General features: G+C 48.4%; 1 protein-coding gene and 1 long non-coding RNA gene across 3 annotated transcripts in view; both read left to right on the top strand.

Annotated features, from left to right (window-relative positions):
• Positions 1-16,857, top strand: part of tgfbr2l (transforming growth factor beta receptor-like) — a 146,083-nt gene that overhangs the window by 65,752 nt on the left and 63,474 nt on the right. The window lies entirely within an intron of this gene.
• On the top strand, positions 11,517-16,367 carry LOC140389021 (uncharacterized). The gene is made up of 2 exons (XR_011934283.1): positions 11,517-12,130; positions 15,577-16,367. It is a non-coding gene; the product is annotated as an uncharacterized lncRNA (long non-coding RNA).

Raw genomic sequence — 16,857 nt, 5'->3', positions numbered from 1 at the left:
TTCGCCCATCTAAGGACCATTTCTCTATCCTTAAAACGGAGGAATCTCACCACTATGGCTCTGGGAGTTTCTCCTGCTCTCGGTCCTCGCGCCATAACTCGGTATGCTCCCTCCACCTCCAACGGACCCGTCGGGGCCTCCGCTCCCATTAACGAGTGCAGCATCGTGCTCACATATGCCCCGACGTCCGCCCCCTCCACACCTTCAGGAAGACCAAGAATCCTCAGGTTGTTCCTCCTTGCGTTGTTTTCCAGTGCCTCCAACCTCTCCACACATCGTTTCTGATGTGCCTCCTGTATCTCCGTCTTCACCACCAGGCCCTGTATATCGTCCTCATTCTCGGCTGCCTTCGCCTTCACGACCCGAAGCTCCTGCTCCTGGGTCTTTTGTTCCTCCTTTAGCCCTTCGATCGCCTGTAGTATCGGGACCAACAGCTCTTTCTTCATTTCCTTTTTTATCTCTTCCACGCAGCATTTCAAGAACTCTTGTTGTTCAGGGCCCCATGTGAAACTGCCACCTTCCGACGCCATCTTGGTTTTTGCTTGCCTTCCTTGCCGCTGTTCCAAAGGATCCGCTGCAATCCGGCCACTTTCCTCTCCTTTTTCCATCCGTGTCCAGGGGGAATTCCCTTCTGGTTTACCGCACGGTGTTTTTAGCCGTTAAAATTGCCGTTGGGGCTCCTATCAAGAGCCCAAAAGTCCGTTCCACCGGGAGCTGCCAAAACGTGCGACTTAGCTGGTCATCGCCGCACCCGGAAGTCATATGGTATATTATTAATGATACTTAACACAATATTTATTTATTTTTTATAAATTTAGAGCACCCAATTCATTTTTTCCAATTAAGGGGTAATTTAGCGTGGCCAATCCACCTATCCTGCACATCTTTTGGGTTGTGGTGGCGAAACCCACGCAAACACAGGGTGAATGTGCAAACTCCACATGGACAGTGACCCAGAGCCAGGATTGAACCTGGGACCTCGGCGCCGTGAGGCAGCAGTGCTGACCACTGCGCCACCATGCTGCCCGCGCTTAACACGTTACTATGTTGACTCAACTCCTACCCTGCTGGTACAGTAGTAAACAAAAGCACTGGCTCAAAACACAGTGTGACACCCAGAATATATTTGATGGAAGCAAAATATACTGTAGCGCGCCCTTCATTTTTTCTTGCTGCTGTAATCTAGTATATGATGGTAATGATAGGACTTGAGGGAAGACATCAGAGGTCACCACTACTTTCAATTCTGCATCTGTTTCCTGACAGGTCAATAAAGGAAGTAAACCATGTCAAATGATTCAGGCATTGATGCCTCAACTATTATTGCTTGCTGGGTGCCCCTCTAAGATTGGCCTAAAGATGCATTTTTAATAACCAAGTCTTATACTAAAGGCATAAGTGGCAACGTTGTTGAAATTATCATTAACTCTTTCCCCCAGATATTTTATCACTTACAAATTAAATTTTTTTCTAATTTATTTAATTGCGTGGAATATTGCTGACCGTCAGCTAGTTTATAAACTTTAAATTTTATACTGCTGGGTTCTACAGAGAAAATGTAACTTATTTCTTTGAAGATTATTGTTGCTTGTTTAAATAAGTTTACAAATTAAATAATATCGAGCCAGCATTTGATTTATGTTTCTCTTCAACCATTTATTTTACCATGGCTCAGCTTAGTTTACTGTTGTCAATATTCCTGACTAAAGTACAACAGTGGACACCAAACTAACTGGGACTATGTCGTATTGTTGCACAAAGGTCTCCAAAGCAGTGTATAGAGAAACATTTCAAGTGAGTAACTGGGAATACAATTCAGAAAACCATCAAGAAATGTGGTGTAAATTACAAAAGAATATTTTATGTGGTACTTGACAGAAATATTTTAAAACTGAGTTGTATTTACACTGCCCATATTGCTTACTGTTCAACTACAGTTTTCTAAGTAATTTAGTAACCTTCCCAGTTGATCCTTTATTTCTACATTTAATGGTGTAGCAATTAGGAAACTAGTTATCAGTAACATATTCTGAAAATTGAACTCCAGGCACTCCTAGCTCTTATGTTTGTCACATAATGTATGCACATTGTGCCTGCTACCCAAGTCTTACATTTCTAGTTTAAGCAAACAGTATATTTACATAGATTTGGCAACAATTTCCATTTCATTTTTTGTTTAGAAACATAATCCATGATTATATTTGGCTTATGATGGAAAGGCATGGGTTCAATTTTAGTTGGGAAAACAAGCTGTTTTTAATCAGCTTTATTTCATTTCAGTATTGTCTCATCCAAAGTTTTTGAAGTTTATATTTTGATGTTTTGCATTTGCTTCAGTAACATCTGGAACTCTTTCATAAATGCACAATCTTTCTTTTTTATGTTTGTGCAGCTTTATTAAATCACCGAAGGCTTAATTTGCAATTCGTCATCTGGATTTAATTAGAGTTAATATGAATGATGTGGCAGTCAGAATGTAGCTGTGGGGGGAGGGGATTGGGACACTACTAACTCCAAGAAGTTAATGTTCTTCCTGACAGAAGATTGTAATCTAACTTTGTCAATCTTAGTCTCTCATACTGCTCCAAATTACCTCTTACATATAACTGCTGATACAACACTGTGTCTGATTTCCTCATATGATATACATTGAACTAAGCGAGGATCAGATAGGCTATAAAGAGAAGCGCAGAGTTCAAGGTTGCAACATTTGGCTTCTTGCACTCATTTTATCAGCGCTACGAGTGCTATTTTGACTCCAAATTGCTGTCCACGGTTGATTTACATATTTCTAGTGCATGTATGATGCTGGGAGTGGGGTTGTGGCTTGCCATTTGAGTGAGGGCATTAGCATGTGTACAGGGAGGGTCCACTGGACGGGTATAAAGTAGACAGATTGTGATGCCAATCAGTCTACAGCACCGATTTGAGGCGAGCACTGCAATTTTGGAGCTCAGTGTTCCAGCTAACACTGTCCTGAAGAATCCTCCAAGCTGCTAATGTTCCCCATTTAAAGGGATCCTTTTGGGCGGCACAGTGGTTAGCACTGCTGCCTGCGGCGCTGAAGACCTGGGTTCGATCCCAGCCCCGGGTCACTGTGTGGAATTTGCACATTCTCCCCGTGTCTGCGTGTGTTTCACCCTCACAACCCAAAGATGTACAGGGTAAGTGGATTGGCCACGATAAATTGCCCCTTAATTGGAAAAAAAATAATTGGGTACTCTAAATTTATTTTTTAAAAATAAAGGGATAATCAACAACTTACAGGTTAGCCTGACTTATTTTGACTGTTGTTGCGATTATAGTTGTTGGATCCTGACAGAGTGACTACAAGGAGGAAAAACAAAAGGTTTAATTACACAATACGACAATCTAGAACTCCACTCTCTGAAGGGTCTCCCTCACAACTATCCACATCTGGGTTGGGGTTTTTATGTCCGCCCCGCCCTCCTATCGGGGAAGCTTGTATTCGTCCGAGGTCATGGGGAACCTAACTGTCCACACCCAGTGACTCTCGGGAGGGTTATAACACCCCCCACCCCCGGCCCGCAAGTCTGCAATGCGTCCGTTGCGATGGGCCGTTGGGCATGACCTCGGGTTCTCTTCGCCCTGGGTTGGTGCGCGGGCATTGAATGTCTGGGTTCTGGCAGCGTGTAGCGCATGGGGGATCGTCGTTTGCCGGTTGAGCGCCGAAGCGGCGCCACCTCCGGCAGATCGGTATCCGCATCCTGGTCCGTGGCAGTTCAGGCTGTTGCGTCTCCATCTTGGAGTCAGAATCGGAGGCATCGGCATTCAGCATCTCAGCGTCTGGGGGTCTAAGGCCTGTGGTGGCGGCACTGACTGCAGCGATGGTGGAGACGGCAATAATGGTGCTGGCTGATCCGGACGAAGGTCGGCTGAAGCCGGGGTACGTCTGAGGGCGGGGTCTACCTGCCGATTCAACTCTTGACCCTGTGCCCGTGCCATATATGACACTGGTCCCGTCTGCTGAAGCACAATTCCCGGGACCCACATTACTCCACCACCAAAATTTCAGACACGCACCGCATCGCCAGGCGACAAACGCCAAAGGGGCGCATGCCTGCCAGAGTCCACTTCTGCTCCGTCATGGACTTTCCAGCCAATATCCGGTCACACGAGGCTCAGGCATGTGCGGAGGTGCCGCTCCATCAGTAGCTCTGATGCCACTTCCCATGGTGGTGCACGGCGTAGTTCTGGAGTAGAAAAGGAAACCGGGCAGACACATCTCAAGGGAATCTGTAGCCTGCTTCCGCATCCCCCACTTGAATGTCTGAACCGCCTGCTCAGCCAGACCGTTCAGTACCGGGTGGTCCGTGTTGTGTTCGGCGTTCGAAATCTAGCAAGGAATCCACAGAACTACTCGTGATTTGTCCAAATCAGGTTCTTTATTTATTTATTTTAAAAATAATTTTTTATTAGGGTTTTCACAAAATATCAACAACAGAATGAAAAAGAAACCCAATAGAATTAAATACAGAACAAAGTAAAACAACCCCCGTGCCCCCCTCCCCCTACACATAAATAATAAATTAACACCCCGAGTTAACACAAAGCAACAGAGCAAATATATACACCCCCTCAGATCCCCCAGGGTAAATAATCAGAAATAAAATAGAACCCCCCCCCCCCCCACACTCCTCCCCCGGGTTGCTGCTGCTGCTGACCAATGTCTACCGTTCTGCCAGGAAGTCCAAGAACGGTTGCCACCGCCTAAAGAACCCTTGTACCGATCTCCTTCAGGCGAATTTCACCCTCTCCAATTTAATAAACCCCACCATATCGTTGATCCAGGATTCCACGCTTGGGGGCCTCGCATCCCTCCACTGAAGAAGAATCCTTCGCCGGGCTACCAGGGACGCAAAGGCCAGAATACCGGCCTCTTTCGCCTCCTGCACTCCCGGCTCCCCTGCAACCCCAAATATTGCGAGCCCCCAGCCCGGCTTGATCCTGGATCCTACCACCCCCGACACCGTCCTCGCCACGCCCTTCCAAAATTCCTCCAGCGCTGGGCATGCCCAGAACATATGGGTGTGATTTGCTGGGCTCCCTGAGCACCTAACACACCTGTCCTCTACCCCAAAGAACCGGCTCATCCTTGTCCCGGTCATGTGTGCCCTGTGCAGCACCTGAAACTGTATGAGGCTGAGCCTTGTGCACGAAGAGGAAGAGTTCACCCTCCCTAGGGCATCTGCCCACGTCCCCTCTTCGATCTCCTCTCCCAACTCCTCCTCCCACTTACCTTTCACCTCCACCACCGAGGCCTCCTCCTCCTCCTGCATCACCTGGTAAGTTTCCGAGATCTTCCCCACTCCCACCCACCCCCCCGAGAGCACCCTGTCCTGTACTGTGTGTGGCCGTAGCCGCGGGAATTCCACCACTTGCCGCCTGGCAAACGCCCTTACCTTTAAATATCTGAAGGTGTTCTCCGGGGGGAGCCCATACTTCTCCTGCAGCTCACCCAGGCTCGCAAACTTCCTGTCCACAAACAGGTCCCCCAACCTTCTTATCCCTGCCCTGTGCCACCCCGAAAACCCTCCATCTATTCTCCCTGGGACAAACCGGTGGTTCCCCCGTATTGGGGTCCTCACCGAGGCCCCATCTTCCCCCCTGTGCAGCCTCCACTGCCCCCAGACTTTGAGGGTAGCCGCCACTATCGGGCTTGTGGTATACCTCATTGGAGGGAGCGGCAGCGGCGCCGTTGCCAGTGCCTCCAGACTTGTAACCACACAGGACGCCGTCTCCAGCCTCTTCCATGCAACCCCCTCCCCCTCCATCACCCACTTGCGCACCATCGCCGCATTGGTGGCCCAGTAGTACCCACAGAGGTTGGGCAGTGCCAGCCACCCCCCCCCCCCCCCAACCCTACTCCGCTCTAGGAACACCCTTCTCACCCTTGGAGTCACTTGCTCCCACACAAACCCCGTTATGCTCCTGTTGACCCGCCTAAAGAAGGCCTTCGGGATAAACATGGGGAGGCACTGGAACAGGAACAAAAACCTTGGGAGCACAGTCATCTTAACTGACTGCACCCTACCTGCCAGGGACAGTGGCAACACGTGTCCCACCTCTTGAACTCCTCCTCCATTTGCTCCACCAGCCTTGTGAAATTAAGTCTATGCAGGGCCCCCCCAGCTCCTGGCCACCTGGACCCCCAAGTACCTGAAGCTCCTCTCTGCCCTATTTAGTGAGAGCTCGCCAATCCCCCTCTCCTGGTCCCCTGGGTGAACCACGAACAACTCGCTCGTCCCCTGACCATTGTTGAGCCTGTACCCTGAGAAATCCCCGAACTCCCTGAGGATCCTCATGACCGCCGGCATTCCCCCCACCGGGTCCGCCACATATAGCAGCAAGTCATCCGCATAGAGCGACACCCTATGCTCCTCCCCACCCCGCACCAACCCCCTCCAGTTCCTCGACTCCCTCAGTGCCATAGCCAGGGGTTCAATTGCCAGTACGAAGAGCAGGGGGGACAGGGGACACCCCTGCCTCATCCCTCGACACAACCGAAAGTACTCAGACCTCCTCTTGTTCATGGCCACAGTCGCCATCGGGACCTCGTACAACAACCTAACCCACCTGACAAACCCCGCCACAAACCCGAACCTCTTCAGCACCTCCCACAAGTACCCCCACTCTACCCTATCAAAGGCCTTCTCAGCGCCCATCGCTACCACTATCTCCACCTCCCCCTCCCTCGCCGGCATCATAATAACGTTCAGGAGCCTCCTCACATTCACGTTCAACTGCCTCCCTTCACGAATCCCGGCTGGTCTTCGTGGATCACCTGCGGCACACAATCCTCAATTCTCGTGGCTAAGACCTTCGTCAGCACTTTGGCATCTACATTTAACAACAAAATCGGCCTGTAAGACCCACACTGCAGAGGATCCTTGTCCTGCTTCAGGATCAAGGAAATCAGTGCCCGGGACATCATCGGGGGCAAAGCCCCCCCCCCCCCTTGCCTCATTGAAGGTTGTAACTAGCAACGGGCCCAACAGGTCCACATATTTCTTGTAGAATTCGACCGGGAAACCGTCCAGCCCCGGTGCCTTCCCCGCCTGCATGCTCCCTATCCCTTTGGCCAGCTCCTCCAGCCCAATTCGGGCCCCCAATCCCGCTACCAGTCCCTCCTCCACCTTCGGAAACCTCACTTGGTCCAGAAAGCGGCCCATCCCTCCCTCCTCCCGTGGGGGCTTGGACCGACACAGTTCCTCATAAAAGTCCCTGAAGACGCCATTGATGTCAACCCCACTCCGTAGCACACTCCCTCCCCTATCCTTAACTCCCCCGATCTCCCTAGTTGCGTCCCGCTTCCGAAGCTGATGCGCCAGCATCCAACTTGCCTTTTCCCCATACTCATAAATCGCCCCCTGGGCCTTCCTCCACTGCACCTCCGCCTTCCTCGTGGTCAACAGGTCGAATTCGGCCTGGAGGCTACGCCTCTTCCTCAACAGTCCCTCCTCCGGCACCTCCGCATACCTCCTGTCTACCCTCACCATCTCCCCCACCAGCCTCTCCCTCTCCCTCTGCTCTCTCCTCTCCTTGTGGGCCCTAATGGAGATCAGCTCTCCCCTAACCACTGCCTTCAGCGCCTCCCATACCATCCCCACTCGGACCTCCCCGTTATCATTGACCTCCAGGTATCTCTCTATGCTTCCTCGGACCCGCTCACTCACCTCCTCGTCCGCCAACAGCCCCACCTCCAAGCGCCACAACGGGCGCTGGTCCCTCTCCTCCCCCAGCTCTAGGTCTACCCAATGTGGGGCGTGATCCGAAATGGCTATCGCCGAGCACTCGGTATCCTCTACTCTCGCTATCAGCGCCCCACTCATAATAAAGAAGTCGATCCAGGAATAAGCCTTATGAACATTCGAGAAGAATGAAAATTCCCTAGCCCCCGGCCTAGCAAACCTCCAAGGGTCCACCCCTCCCATCTGGTCCATAAACCCCCTCAGCACCTTAGCCGCCGCCGGCTTCCTACCTGTCCTAGACCTGGAGCGATCCAGTGCCGGATCCAACACCGTGTTAAAGTCCCCCCCCATTATCAGGCCCCCCACTTCCAGGTCCGGGATCCGACCCAACATGCGCCTCATAAAACCCGCATCATCCCAGTTCGGGGCGTACACATTGACCAGCACCACCCTCTCCCCTTGCAGCTTACCACTTACCATTACGTACCTGCGCCATTGTCTGTCACAATACTCGACGCCTCGAACGACACCCTCTTTCCCACCAAGATCGCCACCCCTCGATTTTTGGCATCCAACCCTGAGTGAAACACCTGACCTACCCACCCCTTCCTCAATCTTACCTGGTCTGCCACCTTCAGGTGTGTCTCCTGGAGCATAACCACATCCGACTTGAGCCCCTTCAGGTGCGCGAACACCCGGGCCCGCTTGACCGGCCCATTCAGTCCCCTTACATTCCAGGTTATCAGCCGGATCGGGGGGGGCTACCCGCTGCCCCCCCCCGCCAACTTGCCATAACCCCTCCTTGGCCAGCCACACGCCCGCACCCCATGCCCTACCCATTCCCCACGGCGGCAGACCCCCGTCCCAACCCCCTCTACTCGCTCCAGCTCCCCTTGACCATAGCAGCAGCAACCCTCCTAGCTGCTTTACTCCCCCCATTGCACCCCCGCAAGTCAGCTGTCTCCTGCTGACCCCGGCTACTCCCGCCTCTCCTTCGACTCCTCCCATTGTGGGACATACCCTCCTCCTCCATTACCCATCCACAGGCTCTCCGCCTCCCCCTTCCATCCCAAGCGCGGGAAACAACACTCGCTTCCCCGTCCCGGCCCCGCCCTCTCCAGCCTTCAGCGCGGGAAAAAGCCCACGCTTTCCACCTGCCCGGCCCCGCCTCCTCTGTCGCCGCTCCTTTTACAGGCCCGGTCCCCTCATCCCCGACTTGGGCCTCCCCCTCCCCCGCAGGGCCCCATCCCCACTACCGGCCATCCACCCCTACTTCATTTACTTACCCCCCTCAAGGAGCCCACCCGACAGACCCAACCAAAACAGTGCCCAACTGACCCTCATCGAACCAAACAGAAATAAGAGCAAAGAACCCCTCCTCAAAGTGCAACACCCCAACAGCAATCCCCGACCACCCATCCCGACCCTCAGTTTGTGTCCAGTTTCTCGGCCTGGACAAAGGCCCACGCCTCCTCCGGAGACTCAAAACAATGGTGCCGGTCCTTGTAGGTGACCCACAGTCGCGCCGGCTGCAACATGCCAAACTTCACCCTTTCTGTGCAGCTCCACCTTCGCCCGATTGTACCCGGCCCTCTTCTTCGCCACCTCTGCACTCCAGTCCTGGTATATTCAAACCTCTGCGTTCTCCCACCTGCTGCTCCTCTCTTTCTTGGCCCACCTGAGCACGTACTCCCGATGAAACCGCACCAGCTCGTTCGCCTTGGGCCTCCTCGCCAGCACTCTATGGGCCCCTTCCAGCTCCAGGGGCCCCTGGAAGGACCCCGCTCCCATCAGCGAGTTTAGCATGGTGACCACATAGGCTCCCACGTCCGACCCGTCCAGCCCCTCAGGGAGGCCCAGAATCCGCAAATTCTTCCGCCTCGACCAATTCTCCATCTCCTCGAACCGTTCCTGCCATTTCTTGTGGAGCGCCTTTACTGCAAGGCCTAAGATCTCGTCCTCGTTATCGGAGATCTTTTGTCGGACCTCGCGGATCACCACCCCCTGGGCCGTCTGGGTCTCCAGCAGCTTGTCGATAGAAGCCTTCATCGGCTCCAGCACGTCCGCTTTAATCTCCCCTAAGCAGCGCTGGATAACCTCCTGCTGCTCCTGCGCCCACTGCATCCACGCTGCCTGGTCCCCACCTGCCGCCATTTTGCTCTTCTTCGCTCGCACCTTCTTTGGGTTCACCACCACTTTTATAGTCGCCCCGCTCCTGGTCCAAGCCATACACTGTCGGGGGAATGTTGCAGTCTTCTTCCCACACCGGGAAATATCGAAAAAATGCCGTTGGGGGCCCTAAAAAGAGCCCAAATGTCTGTTTTTAGCGGGAGCTGCTGAATGTGCGACTTAGCTCCGCATAGCCGCAACCGGAAGTCATCAGGTTCTTTATTGAAGCACACACAGTGAGGTAACGATTTGATACAGAGCAAGTTATCATGGAGTTTCTTTATACTCCTCTGGAACTACCCCTATGCACGACTGTCCTCGTGTACAGCTTATAACCCTCTGCGGATCACCTGATCTGCCCTCACCTATATCTGAGTGCCTTGTCACATGACCACTGTTTCAAGACCGCAATGTGGATCTATACTAATGCCTGTTGGTTGGAGGTTGCACCACCAACTACCTGCAATGTTGTTTACAAGCATATCACCACAACCCATTCCTCAGGAAATATTAATGATTATGGATCACTATTTTAACTTTATAACTTTGTGATATGTTTAAACAATATGAATAGGTTTAACTGGGGTGTCCATAAACATGATGTGCCTGGTCAGTGTTCGCCATTTTCGCACAGGTCATTGTGTCTCCCTCACAGAATCATCCCTGTGATTACTTGGGCTGTTGCCAGCTTTTTCGAAGATTGGTTTGCGTGCCGGTCTCTTGCTTAGTATCCTCTTTACTCTGTGCCTATGGAAGGCACGCGCCCTTGATTGCCACACGTGCATCACCAGCTTCTTTCTTTCTTTTTCATTCGTTGCCACAACACTGTTTGCTGCTTCTCTGTGTGTTTGCTGTTTCTTTTTTCTCTGGCTTGTCAGTCATGACCTCAACTTCTTCTCTTTTCCATGTGTCAATGGGATGAACTGGCTCTCTCAATCTACTCCTTTTCCTCCTTCTCATTTTAGCAGCTAGTGTGCAAATTCTTTTCTTTTTTTGTTTGGGCTTGGCAGCCCCTGGTTCAGTGCTGGTCTGCACCCTGTGCTCGGAGGTCTGCGGATGCTCAGGTGGCGCCTGAGGCGCCGACGTTTCATCATTTGGTTGTGTGACCACGCCCAATTCTGCGGCCTCTACTAGATGTTGGAGCACCTGGCTTTCTGGTGCCTGGGTGGAGGTTAGATCTGTTAAGGGAAATTTACATTAGAGGTTATTCATTTATTTATTAAGAATCTCTCTATTTTATGTTTAAAGTCATTCTATACTAGCTTACTCACCACGGCAATCTAATTCTGCAATGACCTGATAAGTACGGAGATAAGTACGGTTACTGCCGAGTCATTCTCTAACTGACCTATTGACATCTGCAATGATCCGATTAATTGCTGAGTCATTCTGTTCTGACAAACTGACCGTTAACTATTGAGACACCTGTTATCCTTGTAATTGTGGACAAGAAGTTGTGGACCTTAGATAACGAATAGTTTCAGAGGAATATGATTGGAAGCTAATTGTCGCTAGGGGGGCCTAATTGGTTGTGTATGTAACCCCCAAGCTAATGAGGAACTAACCAAGTGTGCAAATGTATAAAAGAGGCTAACTGCCATTGTACAATTGAGAAGGTGACCACGAGCACTGTGGAGTGCCTGGCTTTCTCCCAAAAGCTTTTGCCAATAAATTGACTTGACTCAACTCTTTGGTGTGAATAAGTTATTTACCACTTCAATTGGCGACGAGGATGTGATTCTGTCTCCGGACTAAAGCAGCTGGCGCCCCTTCGAGAGAGCTGGGACAGAATAACCGAACATTGGTAAAGACTTGAGTCAATTCGTGAAAGGTTCAGTGACTGAGAGAATGGTAACTGCCTGAATTAACCTAAGGACAAGGAAGTGCTAGTCCCTAACATACAGCCTTAGACCGGTTGTTAAGGGACAAAATCCTCTCACGCGAAGGTTAGGACCCTGAAGTGAGTGTCGGGACTGGAGAAAGAGCACTTATGAAGGAGACTCAGGCAGCTGTGAGAAAGTGTGTGTGAGCGGTCAAAGGTCGGAACAAGATACGGATTGTAACTATACTTTCATCTCAACGTGTGTATACGGCAAGAGAGAACTGATCATTCCAGAGTTTGTCGGACTCAGGTGACGATGACCCCCGAGAGAAAGATGTGGCCAGGGGGGGTGAAAGACGCTCTAAATACCGGTGGTTGAAGAGCGCTCTCCGGTGGATAAACACGATCTGGAGACTCGGGGGTAATTGTGAGTATACAAATTGTTACCGAAATGGCAGGAGAGGAAGTGAAACAGGGACCGATGGGATCACTGATAAATAAGTATCTGACCGACAGACACTCACTAATTAAGAAGATGCAGAAAGATGGTTGGGATGTCTCTCAGACATTGGACCAACAAAGGAAATCGATAGATAGGGAAAAGGAAGATAAGATAAAGAAATTAGAATCTAGCCTTGAACAGGGAATAGCCTCTACCTAAAAATGGTCTGAGGACAAAGATAAGATAAAGAAATAAGAATGTAATATGGCCCTGGTAACCGGGACAGGAACTGCCGCACAACTGAGGCCAACTTATAAACCCTTCATCCCCAGGGAAAGACAGCAAATATTGGACTCCTTGGGCAAATTACAACCACGAAGTGCAAATGCCAAATTTTGGGAGGAATTAGACAACGTATGGGTAGGACATCAATTACATTTGCGGGACATTCTCCAATTAGTCAGAGCCGCAGGCCCTCAGGATAAATGGAACACAAATAGCTTCCAATCTGGAGTCTGGGTGCAGGCATTACCCCTCCTTACCGAAGTGGATGCCCGACAGGCGAACTTCGCCCCATTTAAAACAGCAGTACAAACCGATATAACTGGGGTGGGAGGAAGTACAACAGCCGCCTATTTAAGCGAAACCACACTGGTGGAAATAAACAACTAGTATATACCAATGCGATTTTATGTATGTAAAAATAATGAGGGAACAAAAATAATGAGGGAACAATAATGGGGAATGACTTAATGAAAGAATATGTACAATATTACAGTATGTAGATGATGTACTGATAGCCTCGGAACCAAGTCCGGACACCAGGAGGCATTATATGTGGTGTTCAGTGAATTGAACACTGCGGGATTTAAAGTGAGTCCCAAAGAGGCGCAAAATTGGAAAAGAACGAGTGCTGTATTTAGGACATCTAACCTCACAAGGACTGAAAGAAATGCCGGAAGACCGGAAGAAAGCGGTACAACAGATGCCACGCCCGGCAACTGTAAGAGGAGTTAGAAAGCTTTATCCCCGAATTTGCAAAACTAAAGTGGGTGAATGTGTGTGTGTTCAATAAGGATTTGTGAATTTCCTTTGGTGTTTGTAGTTTTTAAAATGTTGTATTTTACAAAACCGAGTTTCACATCAATTAGAAGTTAACTCGGCAGCAGTCAGAACTGCTTGCAGGAAGTTACTTTGAAACTAATGCGTTGAAATTGACACGGCATAGCTCCACCAGGGTCCTAGTGCCAATGATCACAAGAAATTCAGAAGCGAAAAAAAAAATGATGTTTGGAATGTTAAATACATGTTAGAAGGAGCTTTAGGGAATAAAGATAGTGGACCAGAAATTAGATTAGGAGAATTACTTGCAGTATCAGGAAATGAGAATCTGATGGCAGGAAAGATTTAATGAAAATAGATGCAGGAAAAATTAAGTTATTAAAACCAATCGATAATACAGAGGAAGTCTGGGTGAAGCTACCAACTAAAACCACAGGCAAAGTAATCAGTGATGCTGTAAAAGGTAAAGACACAATTGTTCAGAATTTGGGTAAATATGCAGTTGAATTAGAGAAGCATGGTGTCTGAGGCAAAATAAATTGTATCACAATTAAAACACATGACCCAATTGGTGGGAAGACTGTGAATTAAAATCCGTTAGCAGCATTGATAGGACAGATGATAAAGTTAAAATGTCATGTTCGGAACTTACCTTCATAACGATCCGGTCATAATCAAAAATAAAGAAATTGGAGTAAAAGCAGTAGCAATACCCGAAATGTATCAGGGTAAGGTTTCGACCAGATTGGATCACTGAGCGAGCAAAAGAGGAGGAGTTTGAGATTCTTCGAATCTCACTCAGGGGTGCATGACAGAAGGAGGAGGCTTAACAGCTTTAATTGTATGATGTACATCAATGATAAGGACAACAAACCATTCAAAAAAAAAAGAAAAAGGAAATAAATGATGGCAAAGGAAATCCGGAAGCCCTGGAGAGGGCACTTCTGGAGTATCCAAACACAAATAGAAAGTACACCTGTTCATTGGATTTTTCAGATGGGAAAAATAATACAGACATACTTGTTCAGGCAAAGAAAAGAGAACTACACTCCAGAGAAAAATATTTCAGACAGTATTGGGGGAAAACTAATGATACAATTGGCTACATATTTGAGAGAATTAAATGATAGAGCTCGGAGAAAAACTTTACGGGTTAGAAACAAATCAAAATATCAAATTATTACTGAGCAGTGAAACCTTTGGTCACACATCACTACCTGGACATGTGTCCTGGACATCAGCTGATGGATGATCTACGGTCTCCACGGGGCACGTATTACGCGGTGGAGTTATTAAGGGTCTCGGCAGACAGTAGCGACTGACGAGGAGCCGCCACGTGCTAAATGACAATAGTTTAAGAATTTTTGCAGCTTAATGCCACGGCGGGAAATTTGTAACCAATGCATCAAACAATATTGCATTGGAGAGCTATAATAGTTATTAAGGAAGAAATGTCTTGTAAATTGTTAGGGACTGTTATGTATGGATTCAATTGGGTTGTAACCCCAAAAGTTGAATGTATTAAATGTGCCTACTGATGCCCTAGGGGTGGTTTTGCGACTACTGTTGGCTTATTATGTTCGCAAATATTATAATGGCAAGTATACACTTCCATGTTGTAAGGGAAATGACAACGGACGAAAGGGATTTGAAGGAAACTTAGCAGAAAGTTATTGTCTCATGTAAACCAGGGCTGGCAGACGTACATGGTTCAGGACAATGGTAGATATTAATGTGAGGAAGTCAGGAATAGAAGCAGGATCGATTGAACATTTTAAATTAATGAAGCAAGGGAATCAGTGGATAGTACATGATATCATAATTTACCATTCCAATGAGAAACGGAAAGCAATTTGGATGATGGAAAATGGGGCACTAGACAGCCAGTGATGGACAAAGACCCTTTTGGTTACTGATGGACTGAGTTGTGTGCTGTTTCTAAGGGACATGAGGAAGCTTCTACGGTGCTGCTACCCCAAGGAAGTAAAATGCTTTGGAGGTAGTGGAACACACGGATATAGCCATTGCGTTACCTTCCTGAGCAGCTACAGCTATGGTTCACGGTGATTGGACTTGAGGGAGGAACGAAAAAGAGTCTATCGACACTGGTCTAAGATATGGATAAATTTACAATTGGTTTCAGAGCACAATTTAAAATCACAACATGTACACACAAATGACAAAGATCAGGGATATATGTTAGTCAGTACAATTGGAAGGGGGATATCAACCCTAAAAAAATAAAATAAACGGGGTCAGCTCAGAGCCAGCTCAGAGTCAGCTCTCATAGCTCAGTCATGGGGGTCTTACCTGATGCATGGATTGATAATACTTGTCGTTATTATAATTGTATGCTGTTTAATCATTAGATGCCTTAATATGTGTTGTAAAATGGCTATGGCTCGGATGATGCCAGTAGACTCGACCCATCACCAAGAAGACATCCCGTTAATGTACACCACCGACCATGTCGGAGAAGAAGACGACGCGGAAAAAGGGGGTGACAAATATGATGATGTGTTTATATAAGAAATGCAAACAAAACAGCAACCGCAATATTGTTGGTCTGAGGAATTGTTAACATAATTCTTGACCAAGAGGAGGGATTGTTGAGGGAAATTTACATTAGAGGTTATTCATTTATTCATTAAGAATCTCTGTATTTTATTATGTTTAATTATTAGCTTATACCTGCAGTAGTGTGGACTGCTGAGTCATTCTAGACTAGCTTACTCACCACGGCACCACGACAATCTTATTATGCAATGACCTGATAAGTACGGAGATAAGTGCGGTTACTGCCGAGTCATTCTCTAACTGACCTACTGACATCTGCAATGATCCGATTAATTGCTGAGTCATTCTGTTCTGACAAACTGACCGTTAACTATTGAGACACCTGTTATCCTTGTAATTATGGACAAGAAGTTGTGGACCTTAGATAACGAATGGTTTCAGAGGAATGTGATTGGAAGCTAATTGTTGCTAGGGGGCCTAAGTGGTCGTGTATGTAACCCCCCAAGCTAATGAGGAACTAACTAAGTGTGTAAATGTATAAAAGAGGCTAACTGCCGTTGTACAATTGAGAAGGTGACCACGAGCACTGCGGAGTGCCTGGCTTTCTCCCAAAAGCTTTTGCCAATAAATTGACTTGACTCAACTCTTTGGTGTGAATAAGCTATTTACCACTTCAGATCTACGACACCAGGTGCTGCCCCTTCTTGGCTCACTGGAGCAATGCTCAATGGCACCTCATCACTGGAAATAACGATGCTGACACTCGCTGGTCATGACAATCCAGGCGTTGGGTCATCCTGGTCTTGCTCGAGAATATTTGTGTGATCCATTGAGCTGCATAGTGAGATAGTCATCAGCTCCCCTGCTGTTTCACTCTCGAAGCTGTCAATCTCTTCAACATCAGAGTTGATATCATCATACTCATCATCAATATCTTCCCACTCATCATCAATATCTTCATGCTTATCATCAATTTCACTCTCGGAATTGTCATGTTCTTCAACATCAGAGTTAGTATCATCGTACTCATCACCTTTTTAAAAAAATTTAGAGTACCCAATTATTTTTTTCCAATTAAGGGCAATTTAGTGTGGCCAATCCGCCTACCCTGCACATCTTTGGGTTGTGGGGGT

The sequence above is a fragment of the Scyliorhinus torazame genome, chromosome 2, assembly GCF_047496885.1.
Source record: "Scyliorhinus torazame isolate Kashiwa2021f chromosome 2, sScyTor2.1, whole genome shotgun sequence".
NCBI classification, from domain to species: domain Eukaryota; kingdom Metazoa; phylum Chordata; class Chondrichthyes; order Carcharhiniformes; family Scyliorhinidae; genus Scyliorhinus; species Scyliorhinus torazame.
This window is presented reverse-complemented; position numbering and strand designations above follow the sequence as displayed.